A 19,426-nucleotide genomic window follows, 5' to 3' on the forward strand; every position below is an offset into this window, starting at 1 on the left:
ATTTGGCAATAATTTCTTGGCTACAACACCAAAGGGATAGGCAACAAAAGAAAAAATAGACAAATTAGACTTCATGGAAAGTTAAAAATTGTATGTATCAAAAGACACTATCAACATAGCGAAAGGGCAACTCACAGAATGGGAGAAAATATTTGCAAATTACATATCTGATAAGGGACTAATATGCAGACTATATAGAGAACTCCTGAAACTCGTCAGCCCAAAAACAAGCAACCTGATTCAAAGATGAGTGAAGAACTTGAACAGACATTTCTCCAAAGAAGATATGTAAAATGGACAATAAGCTCAACATTACTAGTCATCAGGGAAATACAAAACAAAACTATGAGACACCACTTCACATCCATTAGAATGGCTACTGTAAAAGAAAAAAAAACATACACACACAGCATTTGGAGCCCTTGTGCACTATTGATGGGAATGTAAATGGTGCAGCTGCTGTAGAAAACAGTATGGCCATCTCCCAAGAAACTAAAAATAGAATTAGCATGTGATTCAGCAAATCCACTTGTGGGTATATATACAAAAGAATTGAAAGCACGATCTTGTACACCCACATTCATAGCAACAATATTCACAATAGCCAGAATGTGAAAGCAATCCAGGTGTTCCCTCAAAATTCCTGTTGAAATCCTAACCCCCAGTGTGATGGGTATTAGGAGATGGGGTTTTTGGGAGGTGATTAGGTCATGAGGGTTCCACACCCATGAACGAGATTAGTGCCCTTATAAAAGGGATCCTAGAGAGCTCTCTCACTCTCTTTCCACCATGTGAGGGTACAATGAGAAGTTGGCAGTCTGCAACCTGGAAGAAGAACTGAACCATGCTGGCATCCTGAGCTTGGACTTGCAAGGCCCCTAAAACTGTGAGAAATCAATTTCTGTGTATAAGCCACCCGGTCCATGGTACTTGTTACAGCAGTCTGAACTGACTAAGACCGCTGGTAAACTTTATGTTACATGTATTTTACCACAATTAAAAAAAAATGTTTGAAAAAAGTAGGCAAAGGGGTGGGGGCAACCACAGACTTTATTAGTGCTTAATCAAAGCTATCCAGACATGGAAGAAAAAATGTACTAGCATATACTTGATTAAAACTGGGATATGTTGCCAGGCTTTTCCAGAGTCTTAGTGAATTGCCCCTCAAAACCATCCCACTTCCTTTGCTCTCCATCTACACTCACCATGCAGCTTTCTGATGTTCATTGGATCCTCAGCTGCACTGTCCACAGGGAGGAGAATCTGCGGAGACCAGAGTGGTCTAGGTTTGTTAGCATTTCTGAGTTCGCTGCAAGTAAATATCGGGCACTCTAGTTCACGTAGCAGCTCCTTGTGAGCACAGCTCAAGCCCCATTGTGCCCGCTGCCTCCCGGGTGCCCTGTGGAGCTAGGGTGCAGAGCCACAGCAGAGGCTTGGCCTGGACTGCTGCACCTTCACCACGTGCTGCCACCCCGTGTGCCTCTGCACAGCCCACCAGCCTCGCTCCCTGCCATTCCATCCTGGCGTTTGGCTTCAACTGAGACAAAACTGAGGAAAGCTGGCTCTGAGGGAGCACTGCAGCCTATGTCCTTTATCCCAGAAACAGAGAAATCTGCCTTTGAGATAGGAGCTCACAGTCCATGGCCTGCCTATTCATGATTTGTGAATTCTTTACTGCAGTTACCACTTTTCTATTCTAGGTTGCCTGGCAGCCAACATTATGTCTAACATATACACATGCATATATTATACATACCAATATAATATATTCTCTTATTTCTTTATCTTTTTCTCTTTCCACCTATTCCTGACACATAAAGATTCTTCATCCAATTCTGCTCACATCTTGCCAATTAAGACTCTTCCTGTTTTATTCATTGCTCTCCCAGTCTATATGTTACTTTAAGTTCAAACCCGGCAACCCTCCTCCTTGACACTACTGATGGGTAAGTGGCTCACATGGCACCAGGGAGAAAGGTGGGTTTCCCAGTGGCACAGGCATTTAATCCTACCCCACCCAGGAGCATGGGCTAGGCAGGCACTCCAGTGCCTGGGGACTGACTCACAGACCAAGGCCTTCTGGGATTTTAGAATTTTCTTACCCAGAAAATAGGATCAACACCACTGCCATCATGAATTATTCAACACCTGCCAGGGCTATTCCTTCGTGAACAATGAAATAATGGAAGCTGACAAAATTGATTTCTGGTGAATTTTTAGTGACGTCAAGTTCATAGCAAGTGAGCAGAGGCTGGCAAAGCTCAGAGGAACTTGACCACAAGAACGGTCAGCCTGCAGTTTCCCTGGGAACATTGCCATTTGGTCAACAGTGCAGCTGAGCTGGGTGTCCTTTGTGAGGGTCCTTTTCCTCTCAGGGTTTGAGGGAGATAAAAGTACTGAAGAAACATAGTCACTTGGGCTTACTAAGCCAGTTCCCAGCCAGGAGGATGGGCGAGACTCTTGAAGCATTTCATGAAGCATTTGAATTGCTAGATAATTAGAAGATCAATAACATAATTTCAGCTGCTTAGCAGAGCACTAAGAAAGAAAGGCTTCAATTCAGCATATTTTGAATTTTGCATTAGGGTTTCACTAATTAAAAGGAAAAAAATATTGGCACCATGTCTAATCCTTCCATTAATCTCCCTCAACATATATTCTGCTGCCTGTTATTGTATAATCATTAAATGTAAAATATTAAACTGGACATTTGACTTTATTGATCACCTCATGGACTAAAAATACAGCAAGTAATTATCTGCCATGACAGATTTATTGATTGAGCTGTCATTGGAACAGCTGAAATTGACACATAGTTGATTATTATTCTAGTATGCTGTTTCCATCAATAATTTTGTCTCATTCTCTTTCTCATCAGGAATTGTATATTTATAGTTAATTTCTATTTAAGTACTCAAAAGAAGACTTTTTACCCTAAATAGTGTGTGGTTAGTCTGTGGTTTTCTAGGTAGATCAGAAACACTGCAGTCTCAGCATATAGACTTAGTTTTGTACACTTGGGTATTTTATCAATTCTGATACAAGGTAACTTTCAACTGGCATTTGTCTGTCTAAGTCTGGTTTTCCTACTTGAAAAATAATCTTATCTCTTCTGAATATTTTTTTCCTTCCTTACTCTGCTTGTTCTCTCAGCATTTAAAATTCAGTTCAGTTGGCTAAAGAGGAGTAGGGCTTTCCAATGTCCTGAACACCATTCAGGATGCTGGGGATACCAAGGTGGGGAAGGCAGAGCCCCTGCCCTCAGGGGAGTTTACAGCCTAGTGAAGGAGACTGGCCTGGACCCCAATAAAGCATGTAGAAGAGTCTGAGGAGGCAAAAACTGAGTGTGGGCAATATTTAGAACTAAGCAGCCTCCGGTTTCATTGTGACATAGGATTTTGTTTCCAAATCCTGTGCTAGCAACAAAGTCAAAGTCACCTACCAGATCCTGGGTATAGAGAATGGGATGGAAGGAGAAATTATTTTTAAATCTCATCCTGGAATATGCAAGAAGGCTGTTCTTAGAGTTCATCATTTTCAGATTCAGCTGACTTCATGGATGATCTTTAACATACAGAGTTTCATGGAATTCCTTTCTTGGAATAGATTTGTAAAGAAGTCGTAATAAGGTGTTTTGCCTGTCTTCTTTATGTTTAGGTCATAAATATATAGTTGTACAATATATCTTCCTACATATAGTTCTTTCCATGGTTATTTTTATATTCTATATGTGCAGAGACCATGACTTGCATGTTTTGTCTGTTTTTTTTTTTAACTCTTTCTTCCCATCATTTTGTGTTTCTGCATTCAGTAGGTACTTAATAAATGATCATTGAAGCTTCTTTTGAGGTAGTTGTAGGGTAGTGACCCACTTAGAACAACCGAGTTTCCAAGAAGCTGAGTTCTAAATTTCAATTAAAAATTTGAATTTTGGCACAGAGTAGGTATGCTTTAAACTTTTTTCAGGATACTTGGGACTAAGGAACTCAAGTCACCTTAAATGGTGGGGGCATGATGGCTGATAGCACGAATGAATGCAGTTGAAATCTATCTTACTTCAGCATCTCCAGAACACAGCCTGGAGTCATGGAAACAACATTGCACCCACATTAGGAAGCCTAGGTTAAGGTTTCAGTGGCCCTGGGAAATGACCCAGCACTTTGGGTCTCATTTCTCTTTTGTTAAAGTGATTGGGCCAGATACTCAGGAAATGCATTTAGCACTCTGAAATTCCACTGTGCTATTTTGCTTTGAGTTAGGGTGCAGCCTCTGTGGCTTCTTACTTCACATATCTGGATAAAGAAAGATTGATTTGCTATTAAGTTGTTATTATTTCAGCTTTGGAAGGTACTTGTGAATGAGCACAGTTATCTTTGAATTTCCAAGTAAATCTGCAGTATGTTTTCTTATACCTGTAGAGAACTGTAGGACAGTCTTTAGGACTAGAACTCAACATATTTTTAAGGTAGAGGTTCTCAATCTTATTTTTCTTCTCCTTTTTAATTTTTTTTTAGAAATGTGATGAAAACTGCAATCCCTTTTCTAAAACAATGATGGAACTCATAAGTACAGCATTTTGCCTATTATTTCACGGTGGTAAGAGGGAGCATAGAAGGCTGTTTCCAGGTTGGGAATCCCCCTCTAGGCCCATTGTAGGGGCGGGTTTTGCTCTGATGTGAATATTTTTGTTCTTTAACCCTCTGAGCTTTGCTACCTGTTAGCTACGTGACCACCAACAAATTGCTTAACCTTTCTGACTCCCTTTGGAAACACAAGAATAATAACACTGACTTGCAACTAGTTGGGAGCAGTAGCATTATGAGCTAAGGTAAATAAAGCACCTAGCATCGTTCCTGATGTACAGCACTAGCTACTCACTCATAAAATGTTTTCCTAACCTTCCTCACTTTTTGAAAATCTCAGCGCTAGGCATAGTGGCTCATTCCTGTGGTCCCAGAGCTTTGGGAGGCTGAGGCAAGGGGATTGCTTGAGGCCAGAAGTTTAAGACCAGCCTGAGCAGCACAGCGAGACTGCATCTCTAGAAAAAAAAAATAAAAAAGAAAGAAAGAAAGAGAGAGAGAATTAAAAATTTTTTAAAAAAGTATCGGTCAAACCTGTATAACTATAAACCTTCCTTTTGCTGTGTAGAGTCCCAATTCTTTTTTGTATTATCCACACCTCTTTCACTACCACCTCCCAATTTTCTACTTAAACAATATTTGTATTGGTCACTCTTATACAACACACTTGTATTTCTACCTTTCTGTTTAAGAAATTTCTACTATTTAGAAAAGCACTATTGTGCTCCTTTTGCCAAAATGAAGTTCATTTTTAATTCTCCAGATTTGCTACTTCTAAGGTAAAGCCTTAGTTACATTAGCATGGCCCAGAATTTCCTATTTTAAATCTTTCCTGGGGCTGAAAATTAATCTTTCCTTAGGCAGTATCTAAAGGGTATGCGTATTGAGTGATCTAAAGATCAATTAAACACTAACGGAGCTTCAGTAAAGAAACCGTTTCTTCACACAAAAAGAGGTAATAGTGATGCAAGTAGAATGTAGGAACATGAGTTTAGTTTTCCTAGACACCTTAAGGAACACAAGGATAACTGGGGAAGCTAGTGGGCTCCAAACTCTGCAGGTAACCTCACACCTCCAGAGTCCAAGAGATATAGCAGAAAACTAACGTTTATTGAGCAACAGTTACATGCCTGGTGGAAGTCAGAGGCTACAATACGGTGGCCTACAGCCCACACACAACCCACCAATGTGGGTTTTCTTGGTTTTACTTTCACAGTCCTTTAACAAACTATAAACCTATCTTTTAAAGTATATATTTTATATGTATTATACACACATTCACATGCATACCCACAAGGATCTCATGGCTTCTCCTGAAAAGTTAGAATATTCACCAACACTGAACTCAGATTCTTACACGGCAGCAATACAGAGCAGCAGACACAGTCACTATAGGGGTGCAAGCTCTTGATTCACCACAGTTCTTACTGTGCACTCACTGTATGAGTGCGTGCATATCGCACATAGTGCCTTTGCTTCCCATTCACCCAACTTTGGTAGGCTCTCTCTCCCTATATATACAGATATGTATGTGGTATGTGTGTATGTGTGCATAGATAGGTAGATAGATGGAATCTAGCTTAATTTCTTTGATGCAGATTGTGTTGGCTCTGTGTTACAAATGAGAAAATGTGCAGACCCTCAACTTACTTAGGGCACAGTTGAGAGGAGGCAGTAAAGAGTATCACCTGAACATGCCTACCCAATGTAGTCCTAAAGGAATCACTTTCAGCATGGGCAGTTTTGTTCCTAGAGAACATTTGCCAATGTCTGGAGGACATTTTTGGCAGTTACACATGGGAAAGGGGCATTTAGTGGATGGAGGCCAAAGACGCTGCTAAGCATCCTACAATGTGCAGGATCATTTACTGTAACAAAAAATTATCTGGTCCAAAATATCAAAATGTTAATAGTGCTGAGGTTGAGAAACTCTTTGTGATGCTTAATTTTAGGTGTTGACTGGATTAAGGACTATCTAGAGAAACCTGGTAAACCATTATTTTGGATGTGTCTGTGAGGGTGTATCCAGAGGAGATGAGCAGGTGAGTCTAAGTGGGCTAGGTGAAGACCCACCCTCAATGGGGGTGGGCACCATCTAATTGGCCAGGGGCCCAGAGAGAACAAATATGGAAGGCAAATTGATCTCTCTTGAAGAGCTGGGATAGACTCTTCCTCTGATGCTTTGGATGTCAGAACTTGAGAGTTGCCAGCTTCTGGATGCCAGGACTTACATCAGTGCCCCCAACCCAAGTTCTCAGGCCATCATCCTCAGACTCAGAATTACATCATTGGCTTCCCTGGTTCTGAGGCCTTCTGACTGGGACTGAACCACTACCAGCATCTCAGGGATTTCCAGCTTGCAGATGGCATGCTGTGGGACTTCTCAGCCTCCATAATCTCAAGAGCCAATTCCCCTAATTATTCTCCACTCATATATCTATAACTATATATCTATAGGTATAGATATATATCCTATTGGTTTTGTCTCTCTGGAGAACACTGATTCATACAAATTTTGACATTAGAGAAACAGAATTTTAAGGTTAAATTTTCATAATTGGTTTTAGGTTTTCTGGAATTGGCTGTTTAATCTGATTAGACCTAAAAATGCTAAGGACTGTACTTCTAAGTGTACAGACAGCACTGATAGCCCATGATGTGAACTGTTTATAGAGATACACAAAATAAATGCATTTGATATTCCAAATTCTTATAAGAGACAAAAAATTTTGTGACTCTATACATGATACTTTCGAACAGTTGTGGAAAACCAAAGAATATAAAGACATTTGTTGGCTGCTCCTAGTGTTGCTGGATGAAGTGATGAAAGAAAAGGATGAGCTCAGGGATTCTCTTGCTTGGCTCAAGCTTGCATAGATGATCTGTGCCAGCAAGTAAGTGCAAAGAGATCACATGGTGAGACAGGAAGCAAGAGAGAGAGAAACCGAGGAAGCCAGAATCTGTTCAACGACCTGCTCTGGCAGAAATAAATCCATTCCTGTGGGAGCAAGACTTCACTTCTAATGTACTTCCGAAAGGACATTAATCTAGTCATGAAGGATCTGCCCCCATGACCGAAACACCTCCCACTAGACCCCACCTCCCAACACTACCACATTGGGAATCAAATTCCAACATGAGTTTTGGTAAGGACAAACCACATTCAAACAATAGCAGCATCTCTGTGGTAAAAAGAAGTAAGCATTTGTTCATCTAAAATCCTTTGCTTTTGTTTATATAGCACTGACTTAATTTACAACCCTTTTATGAGACCCACTTACAAAATTCAAATCCATGCTCCCATTTACTGACAGGCTCCAACAACCTGTCAGAAGACAGAATGGTTTCCTTTTAAGGTAAATTTGATAAGAAAAGAGTTTTTACAGTACTAAATTAATTATTAATTTATTGACAAGTTCAAGCTGTGGAAAGAAGGAAAATCTATCTTAACCAAGAAATGTTTCTTTACTCTAATTTTACTTGCAGTGATACATAAAATAGTCAATATAAAGTGAACATCTTTAACATATTTATATTCTGTCACTTGTGTATTATTTGTTACACATCAAAACGAAATGCTTGAGGAAAAAGACATATCATAAAGAATAACTGTTTACAACTGACCATAGGTGTTAAATTTGTCTTTAGCTGGTTATTTTTTTTCTTGTTAAAACACACATAAACCCAGGGAAGCTTCTATATTTTCTATATTCCTAACCCCAAATCTATGAGTATGTTGCTGGCATTGGACTGAAGTTTGCATTTACGCTATTTGGGAAAAGATTTGCTGAGTTGTTTTATAGTATAAATAGATTACTGGGCATAAGTAAATGTGTTTTTAAAAAACAAACATAAAGATTTATGGTATTTTTCTTACTCCATTTTGTGTTGCTACAACAGAATACCACAGACTGGGTAATTTATAAGAAAAGAAATGTATTTCTCACAGTGCTGGAGACTAGGAAGTCCAATATCAAGGGGCCAGCATCTGGCAAGGGCCTCCTTGTCACATCATCCCATGGCCAAGGGCAGAAGGGCAAGAGAGCAGGAAAGAATGAAAGGAGCTGAATTCCTCCTTTGATCAGGAACCCACTCCCGCAATAACAACATTAATCCTTCATGAGGCAAAGCCCTCATGACCTAATCACCTCTTAAAGGTCCTACCCCTCAACGCTGTTGCATTAGGGATTAACTTTCCAACACATGAACTTTGGAGAACACATTCAAACCATAGCAGTACTAATCATATTTATATCAATAATTAATATGATTATTATAAATGAGCATCAATTTATAAACACAGAAATGAAGATTTATATTAATTCATTCATTCATCCAAGCATTTGTTTTTCATTTCTTTATTCAACACAGATGGGTCAGAAACTGTCTAGGTACAAACTGAAAATTGTGCCAGAGCTTCACTGTTGGCTTAGATTATATCACGAACTTTTTTCTCATAAGGATTTCCATGGAACCTGGCAAAATGTTAGGTCAAAACAGTGTTTTCATGATGTGGGCCTATCATGACAGAATTATTTGGTGTGTCCATAAAAATGCAGATTCCTGGGCCATACTCGAGCTCTCTATTAAGAAAGCTCTGTGTGAGGTCTATAGACATTTACAATTAATGGATTCTTCAGATGATTCTCAAAGATCTCAAGTTTGAACCTCACTGTTTGAGATTCTCTTACTCTTCATGCCATCCCTTCTGACCCCCTTTGCTTCAGTATTTTTTCTCCATTTTCTACACCACCTTATTAATTTCAACAGTCTTCTTTAACTTTCCTGACCCAACCTAAATCCAAGGGATGGAAATTAGTAGTTGAAGAGGTAAAACAACAACAAAAAGGATGAATATTAACACCAAGAAAGACCCTACGTCATGAAATAGGACCTCACTCCTCACCTGTCCTTTTTCCTCTTTTATTCTGTTTCTTATAGTTGAAAGGTAATGACTTTGGTCATTGTACTCTTGAAATTACCTATGAGTTACAGCAGAGTGAGTGATTCTTCGCTAGGCTGTGCATCAAAATCGCCTGTATTCCATAGGTTCATCAAGCTGGAAGAAATACTACAACTTATCTAGAGTTACAGAGAATATGTATATATTATATACATCCAAAATTGAACCACAAGAGATGAAAACCACCACATCTGAGATGAAAAATACTCAAGATAGAATTAACAACAAAAGAATTATTTTTTAAAAGATTAGTAAACTTGAAGATATGACAAGAGTAACTATCCAAAATGAAACACCCAGTAAATTAAATGTTTAAAAAATCAATAAGCTGTGGGACAACTTCAAGCTACCAATACATATGCAATTGAAGTTCCCAAAGGAAAGAATACAACACCAAAACCATGCTGTGTAAAAGAACAAATTGATAAATAGAAAGTTAAAATTGCAAGCTTCTGCTCTTCAAAGACTCTGTTAGGAGAATAGAAAAACAAGCCTTAGACTGGGAGAAAATATCTGCAAATTATATGTTTGGTAAAATACTTATATCCAGAATATATAAATAACTCTTTAAAATTGAATAGTAAGGAAACAACTAAATAGGTCAAAGGTTTGAACAGATAACTTGCGTTCAAAGATTTATTGTTGGCGAATGAGCACATGAAAAAATGCTTGATATCCTTAATCACTAGGGAAGTGCTACTACATGTCTATTAGAATGTTGGAAAATAAAAAGACCAACCTTACAAAGTGCTGGTGAGAGATGTGGAGATTTTACATTGCCACATTGATAGTGAGAATATAAAATAGTACAACCATTTTGGAAAACAGCTTGGCAATTTCTTAAAAACATACATACACACATATACAATGATCTACCCATCCCACTCCTAGATATGCACCCAAGAGAAATATAAAATCATATGTTCACACAAAAACTTGTATACAAATGTACATAGCAGCCTTGTTTGCAATAGCCAAAAATAGATAACATCCTAAATGTCCATCAACAAGTGAAGAGATAAACAGAAGATATTATATGCATATAATAGAATACTACCCAGCAATAAAAAGGAATGAACTAGTGATATATACAACATGTATGAATCTCTAGGTAATCATACTAAGTGAAAGAAGCCAGACAAAGCAATATACATCCTGTATGAACCCACGTATTTAAATTCTGTAAAACACAAACAGATGTTCAGTGACAAAAAAGAGGTCAGTGGTTGCCTCGGGACAAGAGGTGGGTGGAGGAGGAGCAGGAGAGAGAAAGTACAAAGGCGCACAAGGAAACATTTGGAGTGATATGTCATTCTGGTGATGATTTCACAGATGTGTGCATAGGTCAAAACTCATCAAATTATGAACTTTATGTGCAATTTATTATATATCAATTATAAGTAAATAAAGCTGTTAAAAATTCAATGATGGGAAGAGAGCAATGATGCATTAGACTAATAAGTGATCATTATTAATAACCCCTGGGACCTGAAACAAAAGATTAGCAGGGAAAGCTTTTGTTGCTCATGCCAAATGGTGCTGTATATCAGTCTTCACATTAAAAAAAAAAAATCATACTATAAGAACCGCGGCTAAAGTATATTTGTCCTCCTTTGATTCCACTGCTATCCAAAAAGTGAGCATGTAGTATTTTGTAATACTTGAAAGTTTTAAAGACTCTCTACATTGTGCTGCTCTTCTTTTTCTCTCTCAGTCTGGAAGTCTTCCAGCCACACACATGTTAATGATGGAACGTAAAGCGATCTTTACCTGGGAAGCTCAAGAAAACCTGTAATGCTCTCAAAGATCTCCAATTATTTAAGCCTGGTCAAACTCTGAAAATAACAGAGGATGTGATGTGGTTTTAGAACAAGTTATTTGACTATTGGCAACACCTATATGGATTGTAGTGATGTCTAACCAGCCTGTTCTCACTCGCAAGCTCCAAATGGGGACAGGAAGTTTCTCTAGCGGCTTCCACACTCTTCTTGGCTCTCTCTGTCTCCTTAATCGGACCTCCCATTGAAGTCAACATAAAAAGACTCAAATGTTCCCCTACCCATCTTTGCCATCACCCAGATCCTTTGATTGTCAAAATTGAATTCCATTTTAACGACTCTTACTTGTGGAATTATTTCATTCATGTAACAAATATTTATTGTACTCTTACTATGTTTTCACATGTTGAATGAAACATACAAATTCTCTGACCTCATGATGTTGTAGGGGCAGAAAGGCTGAAGGTAAACCAACGTGGGATGAACAGATTCATAGAATTTGAAGCATTGCATTGAATAGGCAGGACTCTGAGAGATCAAAGCAGAAAATTTTCTTCCCTTTACACTTCTTCAACTCTAGAATGCAGTCATGATGGTGGAAGCCTTAAGCAGACATGTGAGACCATGAGAAGAAAGCCCTGTGTCAAAGATGGTGGAGTAACTTGATAAGAAGAGTCACCAGACAAGTCCAGGCCTGGACTGTTTACTTCTTGACTTTGTTTACCCAGGAGAAAATAAATACTTCTCCTGCTTAAGCCATTATTTTGTGGTTTCTGCCTCTCACAGCCAGATTATATGTGTTCCCAAGGTCAGGAGTTTGAGATCAGCCTGGCTAACATAGTGAAACGCCATCTCTACTAAAAATACAAAAATTAGCCGGGCATGGTGGCACAAGCCTGTAGTCCCAGCTACTCGGGAAGCTGAGGCAGGAGAATTGCTTGAACCCAGGAGGTGGAGGTCGCAGTGAGCCAAGACTGAGCCACTGCACTCCAGCCTGGGTGACAGAGTGAGACCCCATTTCAGAAAAAAAAAAAAAAAAAAAAATTCCTCCTCTGAACATTCACAATACTTTAGCAATAATTTAACCTCTTCGTACTCTTTATTAAGATGACTTAAAAGCTCACTTCATATTCCTATTTTTTCAACTTTTAGAGGGCAGTGTAGTTGACATATTTTATTGATCTTTAGGTCCATCAGGCCACCTCAGGTGCTGGTAGGCGTTTGCTGGATTGCTTCTGCACTGATAGAAGTGAGCAATAGCTCATAAAACATGCTCAAAAATAACTTCAAATCCATATTCATGGTTCTGCCTAGCCCAGAGTTGGGACCAATCACTATAGGTGGCACTGCTTTGTCTAATTTACTCCCAGTTGTTAATAAACATAAAAGCATATAGACAAACATCTTGGGACATTGATGTTGCAGCTCTCACAGCTGAGGCTTAGAGCTGAGTTAGCCCACTCAGGCGGGACTTCGGTGCCAGCTTTATCCCACAGAAACTGTGCTTGTTTCTTCTAGTTGTTAAACAAAGTAAAAACCCACCTGCTCAGCCGAGCAACTGTTTCCAATCAATAATTAAGTAACTTTAAGGTCCTGATCTATACAAATTTATCAATATTTTCACTGAAAAGGGATCAATATAGAAAGAGGGAAACATCCAAGTAAACCCTTTTAATGGCCATGTTTTGGCTGTGGGAAGTAAATGAATTGATTAAATGAGTGGCCAATATTGGCCCACCAATGCAATTCTCTTCTGATTTTCATAAACATTCCTAACAACCTAGTTTAACCCTCTCCCTTCATGTTATGTTACCTTGATAAAGTTCTGTTCTAAGTGTTCTACTCAAGATGGGGCATATGCTTACATTAAATGTAAGAGAGTTTCTGAGTTAATCACTATTGAAAACCGACTATATCCAGGCATTGTGCTAGTGCTTCACATGAAACATTAAATGCTGACTAAATTCAGTGAGATAAGTGTCATTATTAATTTCCATTTTGCAGATGAAGGAACAAAGGCTTTAGGAAAGTGAAATACTTGTCTCCAAATCGCAATAATGAGTAAGAGTTGGAGCCCGTACTTTCACCTTGTTCTAGTATCCCCTGCCCTATTCAGCATTCCACACTGCATCCTTACATTATCCAACCTGCCCTCCCAACACTGTGGGCCCCACTGCTGATGCTCAACTCTTACACAGAGTATGATGATGAAGTTTTGGCTCTTAGTAGGTACAGCCATATGTAAAATGAGTAATCCCTTTAGCCTCCATTCACTTCTTTCATTTTGGCCAACTGTTGCCATCACTCGGAACATTTCTGGAGATTTGTCCTCAGAGCACATAGAAGCCACCAGCTCTGTAATCTGAATGAGTTTGGGTTAAGATCCCAGCTCCACTATTTCCTGGCTGTATCATCTTGGACAAGTTATTTGTTCTCTCTCAGCCTCAGTTTGTGTGTTTTCATATTGGGGATAATAATAGGGTTGTTGTGAGGATTAAGTGAGATTATCCACATAGAGCACGTGTGGCATGTTTGTATTATTATCTTTTGAGAGCAAATTTTATTCCGCAAAACTTACTTGGAAACAGGTATAATGAAGTAAAAAGGAATATGTTAGTCTATTTGTGCTTCTATAACAAAATATACAGACTAGGTAATTTGTAAACCATAGAAATTTATTTCCCACAGTTCTGAATATTCAAGGTCTCAGCAGGTTCAGTGTCTGGTGAAAGAGCACAGCCTCTGCTTCCAACATGGTGCCCTGTTGCTGCATCCTCCAGAGGAGAGGAATGCCATTTCCTGATATGGTGGAGGGGACAAAAGGGGCAAAAATGAGCAAACTCCCTCCATCAAGCCCTTTTATAAGAGCCCTTTTATAATTTTTCAAACCCCTATTTCAAGCCCTTGTATAATTCATGAGGGCAGAAACCTCCTGATTTATTCACCACCTAAAGACAAAACCTCCCAACACTGTTGAATTGGGAATTAAGTTTCAACATGAATTTTGGAGGGGACAAAAACATTCAACCCATAGCAAGGATGATCCAGTTTGGGTTGGAGTCAAAAATTAAGTGTGACTCCAAAACACTCTGACATGTGTGCTTGACTGTCTTGCCCACTGCTGCACAAAGATTCTGAAGTGGGTTTCAGACCTTCTGGATCATTGCCACAGCCTTGGCTTAAGTGTGAAGCCTCCCAATGTGACCATTCCACAGGCAAATATACATGTGAATATTTAATTTTAGAGAGACCTTTTCTAAAAAATTATATCGTATATGCAATAAAATAGATAAATCTCATAGACATAAATGTCGAATGAGAAAAAACAGAAAAATAAGAGTATATACTGTATGATTCTACTTATATGAAGTTCAGCAACAAGCCAAACTAATCTCCGGTGACAGAAATCAGAATAGTGGCCTCTTTCTGGGAAGTGGTACTAAGGCAGAAGGAGGAGGAGGGAAACTTCCAGGGTCCTTGAAATAGTCTATATCTTAAATTGGGTATATGGTCATGAGCATGCATGTATGTGAAAATTTGTTGAGACGGACACTTAAGATTAGGCGCTTCACTGTATTTATGTCATGCCTACATTTTTTTTAAATTGTCATACTTTATATTTATAATCTAACTGAGTGGGCTTCTCTCAGTCTCACCACCCGCCCTTACCCCCACCTACCCACTGCACCCCTGAGATTGAACTGAGCTCATCATGAGACAACAGAAAAAGAAGCTAATGGGAAATAACCAATATGAGCTGAAAAACTGTGTGGGCCCTGCCACAGAAGACGTTTATCCAGTCTACTGGCTTCTAACAATAATACCAACCCTCACATTCAGAATTTATTTTTAGATTGGATTTCAAATATGCAAAACGGAAGTGAACATATCTTTTTCAAACCCAGTTTCAAGATCATAAATGCAGTGCATGTGTGTGTGTGTGTGTATGTGTGTGTGTGTGTATGCATGTGCACTCCTTTCTGTGCATGTGGACACATAGACCGGTATTCTTTTGTACTTTGGAAGAAGATTTTTCTAAATATGTATGTCCTCAGCATTTATCAGTGAGATCACAGTATAAAAGGATGGATCTTCATGTTTAACATGTAACTAACAAAAAATCAGAGGCCATCGAGTTGGAAGAAATCTTTGCAGTAGAGGTCATTGGCTCATCCTTCCACCTTGTCAGGACTCTTTTCAGTGGCAGCCCTGATGGAGGATCCAGATATCCCCATGAAGTTTAATTAAGACACCTAGAGAATTTCTGTCTTGTTTGCCACTGGGCCATCTGATGCGAGAGGCTGAAGTAAGGGTGTGAGCCAAAAAAGGAGAAGAGCTGCCAAATAGCTTTTACGTGTAATCAATACAGAACAATTCAACAGCAATAAGAGTTACTACATCTCCCCTTGGGCCCTCTGCCTTGTCTTCTAAAGCCAGCCACATTAAGTTTAGAGCAATTCAGTGCTTAGATTGTTGGAAATAGGCACGTCAGAGAAATGCAAAAGTTGCACTGGCATTTGAGATTTGCTCTGCCCTTCAGCGGGGATGGAAATCTTACCTCCCATTACATCTGTCCAGGTCATCCAGGAGTCTTCAGCTGCCCTCAGCTGTTGGGAGCCATTGTACACACTTTCTTTCTTTGTAAATATTTTTTCAAAGGTTTTTTTTTTCAAGAATTAATACACATTCTCATCTGTAAAGGTTGAAACTCTCGTCTGCCATCTCTCTCTGCCCTTCATGGAATTGCCTCTCCCTTATGCAGCACAGCTGAGAAGTGTTCACTTATGCTCTATAGAAAAGGATTTCCATGTGACAGATGGAAAATTTCAAACTACAAAAGTGACCTGAAAATTGCACAGAGCACTTCCTAACCGCTGATGGGTCTCAGTCATGAATAATTATTGATCTGTGGGTCTGGAAATTGGGTAGTTAATGCTAGGAAGGGTGCAAAAGACACATTTTAGAAGAAAGTAGATTATTTTTGTGTTTCCAATCTATGTGGTCACATTTTAAGTACTTGCCACTGTATGTTTCTTTGAAAAAGAAAACAACGTAGTTACTTTTTATATATCAAAAGATAACAATTGATAATATGCATCAGTTTTAAGAAAATCTCCTATTTTGTCCTTGTTACACCATTGGCTAGAGCAGCCACTAGAAAAATAGAGAGCTAACTAAATTTTTAGAGAGAAACCAGAGTTGAGGTGTATATTAAGGTAGAGAAGCCCCTTTCCCTTAAATTGTATATGAAATACTTGCCTGGAACTTTTCATCACTCTCCCGATGTTTAATGGAATATTCAGTACCCAAAAGCACTGAAAACAGATCATCTATTGTTTCTGTGTCTACTGATATGAATATAATAAGAATGAAACCCAACCAATCATATAGCATAGAAGAAAGAAGGAAAACCAGCATTTCCCGTGTACCTACTATGCATGAGGCATCATGCTAGGATAAGAGTAACACCAAGCCTGCTGTGAGGAGTAAATCAAACAATGGGTATAAAGAACATAGAACAACAACATATGTTTAGCAGAGATTTAATACATTTTACCTATTTATATCAGGTAATGTGTGTTTCTTTTCTTTTTTAAAGTTACAAGAACTTTGTTATTTAATACTGAAACATGTTTATCATTTCCTGTTAATACAGTAATTAGTTCAAAATTCAAACATTACAGAAAGAAAAAAAGGAAAAAGCAAATGTCTCCCAAAACCAGCCACAATCAACATTTTGTTGACAATTCTTGCATACCCCTCTTTTCCTATACACTCACGCATATATAAGTTTACATAGTGGCATCTTACTTCTTATGCATTTTGTTATCTGACTCTTGAATTCACCAGCATGTCCTGGTGTTTGCAAGGTAGATATCATTATTTTCATTCAGGGGAGTTGAGAAATTTAAGGCTCAGAGAGGTTGTGCACACCTTCCCAAGGTCAGTAATTTTACTACCAAGGGAGCAAAGCTAAAATTTGAATTTTAATCTAACTAATCCAAACCCATGCTCTTTCCACACAAAGAAGAAACATAGAGTAATTGCAAATTTCCCTTAAGAAAAATTCAATTGTACACAAATTTACTTATATAAACCTTTTTAGCAACTTGTTTCCAGTACATATGAATGGCAAGCTAGTCCTGTTGGGAGTAATTTTAAAAAGAGAGAACTGGGGTTTAGGAATAGGAAAGGGAGGTAAAACAGATGGCAAAAAAAGGAGAAGATTTTGCACTGTGGCCTTGGGAAAGATAAGGGAAGATGAAGGGAAATCATTCCAACCTTAGAACTGTGCCTTTCTCTGAGAAGGGAGCCACAACGTGTTGAGGAGGGCGAAGTGGCAACAGGAGCCTAGGAAAGAAGTTAACATTCACAGACCTAAGCAATCTATTCCCAAGGGCATTTCAGGAGAGAAGAGCACTAAATACTTCCTCAGCAGAGGACAATTGAGGGTCTCCAATGCCTTTTCCATCTCAGGCAGTCAAGTCTCTGCTTCTGACTCCACTGGAAAGACTGGAGGGGGCATTGAAGAGCAGCTCCAGCCATAAAATCAAAAAAGCATGAAACATTTGGTTGGAGGATGAGAAAGACACATAAAAATTCTTGTTAGCATGCATATTACCTTTAATTAATATTTATCTCTACCTTTAAACACGCTTATTAGCATGCATATTGGAGTACAACAAATTGGCAACCACCAGTTTTCAGGAGAGATCCTGAAAAGTTTCAATTAAGCTAAACGTGGCAAGGGAAATAAATGTACATGTATTATTACTAATTTAGTGTGAGAAAAGTCACCAACTGACTATATTTGGTGTTTATTTCTGCAGTTAAATTTTCTTTATAGAAAGATATTTATAGGAGATTTTATATGAATATTTCTGACCTTTGTCTTCATTCTATTTTCCCCCTTAAGGTCTTCATTTCCTCAAAAGTGAATTCTCTCACCACAGGAGTTTTCCAGATCCTTTCTCACTTCCCTGTATTAGCCAGCCACTTACACTGAAATAATGACATGGAAGGACAGGAAAAGATGGGACAACCTATTTTCCTTTCAGCCCTTCCTTACTCATCAGTAAGCCAAAGGCAGAAAGCACTAATAAAATGTGCTCATATTAGGAAGTGAAAGAAGACAAAACAGTTGACCTAATTCAGTGCTAGGTTTCCACTGTTCTGGTTAGAACAAAATATATATGTATGCATGAACTAACAAATACAATCTGTGAAGTTTTAGTGATTCTGCACACATGTTAAATGTTCTTATATTTAATTTAAAATGGGCATTGCACACTTGATTTTAAATCTAAGATATTCTATCACTAGTTTATTACTTTGGGCAAGTTATCTAAAAATCTGTGATCCTGTATTCTGTCTTTAAAATGAAAGTAATAATATTTACTTTCCAGTGTTTCAGTGTGAATAACTGAGATACTCTAAGTAGTAGATATTGATCTCAACAATCATTTATTTGGCTTCTAATATATGCCAGAGCATTTGAAATTCAAAATAAAATATAGTTTCTGATCTCAAGAAATTCATCATTCAATGGAAGAGACAAGATTATATACATATAATTAGAATGAGATGTAGAAGTGCCAATAGAATAGAGGTAGGTGCAAAACGCTAGGGAATATAGAAAAGCATCATTCTGGTGGATGGGTGAGGTTTCTCCAGGTAGACAAGATGGGTAGTTGTTCCCATCAGCAGGAAGGGCAGTGAAAAGACATGATTTGGTGCAGCACCATGGCTCGCTGAACAGTCAAGAGGAGGTGGAAGAGGCAACAAGAAACGGGCTCCAGGGCCTGATCACATTCACCTGGTAAGAAATTTGAATTTCTATTGCAGTTTGTCTCTTAAATATGATCTTTCTCTGATACACCATGATCAACTGGTTTGCAAAATAAGAACTTTGTATCACCCAACTGAATTTTCCTGGTGGACAGATTTTCCAGATTTCTAAAGAACGGGTGTTTGAGCATAAAGTAGCTGGTATCCTCTGTATTGTCATCAACCCTGACACGAAAATTCACAAGGAATAACAGCATCTAGAATTTTCTGTGCAGGCTATTTATAGAACAAAACCAGAGCAGTTATAGGAGTTCTGT

The sequence above is a fragment of the Pongo pygmaeus genome, chromosome 1 (genome assembly GCF_028885625.2).
Source record: "Pongo pygmaeus isolate AG05252 chromosome 1, NHGRI_mPonPyg2-v2.0_pri, whole genome shotgun sequence".
Taxonomy (NCBI): domain Eukaryota; kingdom Metazoa; phylum Chordata; class Mammalia; order Primates; family Hominidae; genus Pongo; species Pongo pygmaeus.